Genomic DNA, 3,321 nt, shown 5'->3' with positions numbered 1-3,321 from the left:
AGAATGCAATAAGAAGGCCTGGCTTGCAGTTTCCATTCTAATTCATGTGTTCTATATGGTTGAGGTCAGGACTCTGTGCAGGCCAAGTCAAGTTCTTCCACACCAAACCCGTTCGTCCATGTCTTTGTGCACTGGTACATAGTCATATTGCACCAGGAATGAGGCCATCTCCAAACTTTTCCCATAATGTTGGGAGCATGAAATTGTCAAAAATATCTTGGTATGCTGAAGCACTAAGAGTTCCTTTCACTGAAACTAAGTGGCTGAGCCCAACTCCTGAAAAACAAATCACCATAATCCCACCCCTACACCAAACTTTACCCTCGTCACAAAGCAGTCAGACAAATACTGGTCTCCACACTACTCACCAAACCCAGACTCATTCACCGAATTGCCAGACAGAAAAGCCCGATTCCTCATTCCTTCACATTGGAAATCGAAACTAAAGGGTCTAGGTAATAACGCTTAAGGGCACGTCTTCTGTTAAAATGTGATGAGAAGGGGTGACAAACTGAGAGTGAGAAATGTTCTAAAAAAACGAGTGAGTTGTCGCTCTGCAACTCTATTTGTGAAGAAAAAAACTATGTGAAAATGTGCACACCTTATGCATCTATCCGACCATGTGCACACACATATTTTTATAACAGCCTGATATGTGAGTACAGCTACAGTACATCCATTTGAAAGGCAAGGATTGAGTGGCTCAGTCTCATGCATGTACACCAAATTCTGATTGACATTCATTAGAAAGCATGGGTTTATAATTTTACCACAACCAATGCATATATACTCTGCTGCTTTTGTGCTTACACACATGTTTATGCCATCTGTTTATTGGCTGTAATATTTTTCCTGGCACACCTCCCATGAAGGTAAATCCTTTTCCAGACTCACTGACATTTGCAACCTTTTTCTAAAGACCTTAGAGAGCTCTTTAGATCTTGGCAGGATGACACTACAGACTGGAATATCAAAGAAAAAACAAACTCTAGATTTCAGAAGTACGTTGTCAGAGTAAATGTCACCACATACTATTGTTGATGTTGCAGTGCTTTGTTTAATCATTTCTGTCAAATATCTGTGTAATTTTGACTGCTACTGAATGTGGAAGTTTCACTTAATCTTTGCTATATTTTTAGTAGAACCCAAGGAGGACTGTACATGAAATATTATTTCTACCACAGGCAGCAGAGTTCTGAATGAGTTCTTGCATTATTGCCCGCTTGACCAAGGCCAAGTAAGAAATACTGAGCTTATGACTTACAGCTTGCCTTCAGAAATCTGAAGAGAATTAATATTCAACATCATCTTGATCAGACAAGTCTGAGAGAAGATTCGTCATTGTTGTCCTTCTTCGTATTAGATTTCACTTTGTTTTATGTGAAAGAGTTCTGAACTGTTGGCTTTAAAGAGTTTGGTGACCATTTGATAAGAGAGCAATGATATGATTTGGCGGTGGATTTGCCCCTTGGGAGCAGAGGCAGCAGTGACAGCTTGGAAAGGACGAGACTGTGCGCCTCAGTATGGACATGGTGAATGTCAGGCAGATGTAGAGGGAGACCCATCAAAGTGGAGCTGAATTAGTTGTTATTTATGCCCACACACTAACTTTCCCAAAATCTTTTTTGAGTGTGGCTCCTTTACGGCATATCTTATCTATGGCAACAAGATAAATCAATACTTTGAAGTTCAGTCTTAGTGTAAAAGTAATGACTATAAGAATTATTTTACAATGGCTTCTTAAAGTTTTTTTTTGTTATTAATCTTTGCAGCTTGGAATAGTGAGGCATAACATTGCCTAACATTAATTAATGTTAGTATTATTGATCTATATTAACTTAATTTATATAGGGCTATGATGCTAATTGTGAGGCAAAGGCAGAATAGCCTATGTGTATTACTGAAGACACAGTAGGTCGGTTTATACAAGGTCAGAGTCATTTCAGTCTATAGTCTGTAATGAACGTAAACAAGCAGATATTGGTCTGATAGGTTATATAATGTCAAGTTTCATGGTTGGTTATTTTGTTTTTGTAAATTTACTGGGTATTATATACAAGTTTTCTACTCTGCTTAAGGAATCAAGGCTTATTCACCTGGAAGCAGGAAACAGTTGATCACACAATTACACACAGGTGAGAGTTAATCATCCCAGGAGGCCTGACATGTCCGGTTTCCCTTAGTTGTCCACCTTAAATTCAAAGTCAGTATTTGCAGTGGTTATTATCAGTATTATAGTCATGACCTTGATATCTTTCATATGTATATGATATAAAATAATACAAACAGCATTTAGAATATTTCATTCAATTCAGTTTAGTTCAATTTTATTTATATAGCGATTAGATGACCCTGAACCCCACTGCAGAAAGCGTTTCTTCTTCACTCACCCTTTTTTCAATCTCTGTGTGTCTGTACACCACTTTGCATTTAATCATTAGTTATTACTCATCTCTGGCTCTCCTCCACGTTGTTTCTTTTTTCCAGTCTCCCTCTCCTCACAGATGCCTGCCCCTGCTTTAACCTGGCTCCACTGGAGGTTTTTTCCTGTTTAAAAGGGAGTTTTTCCTTCCCACTGTTGCCAAGTGCTTGCTCATATGGAGTCAGCTGATTGTTGGGATTTTCTCACTATTGTTGTAAAGGTTTATCTTACACTATAAAGCATCTTGAGGCAACTGTTGTTGTGATTTAGTGATATATAAATAAAAAAAGTGAATTGAATTGAAGAAAGATAGTATATTACATGTGGACATGTTTAGGGAATCTTAATGTGTTAATGGGCAACAAAGACAGCAGACTTGCATTTGAATAATTTAGGTATAACTGTTACTTTGCCACCTAAATATAGTGCTGGACTTTTTAAAGGTCCATTTCACCCAAATGACCAATACCCTACCCATCTCTGTTTCTGTTCATCCTACCTCTCCCTCAGTGTCACTGCAACTTCTGTTTGAAAAATGGCAGCCATGTAAGTTTGTCACCAGGAACTCTTTTCACATTACTCCTGGTTGTTTGACCTATTGTTCACAAAACTATAATAATTGGTGCAGCTTTTAGCTGACCTGAATGGCTACATCGATCGATATTATCCACACTAGTTACCACATAAGTTTTCTTTCTTTTTTTCTTGCCCCTTTTGCTAACCTTCAATGTACTATCCTTTTTAACAAGGGAAACAGCCATTAAAAAATATTTAAACTGCTGAAAAAAAGACGTGACAGTTCAGATATCTAAAACCGAGCTAGGCGTGGAAGGAAACCATTGTTTAAATGCATTTTAAGGGAATTTTCTTTCATAATTAAGCTGTCAGGGTTGTTATGT

The sequence above is a fragment of the Perissodus microlepis genome, chromosome 12, assembly GCF_051167445.1.
Source record: "Perissodus microlepis isolate ML-2025 ecotype Zambia chromosome 12, ASM5116744v1, whole genome shotgun sequence".
Taxonomy (NCBI): Eukaryota; Metazoa; Chordata; class Actinopteri; order Cichliformes; family Cichlidae; genus Perissodus; species Perissodus microlepis.
This window is presented reverse-complemented; position numbering follows the sequence as displayed.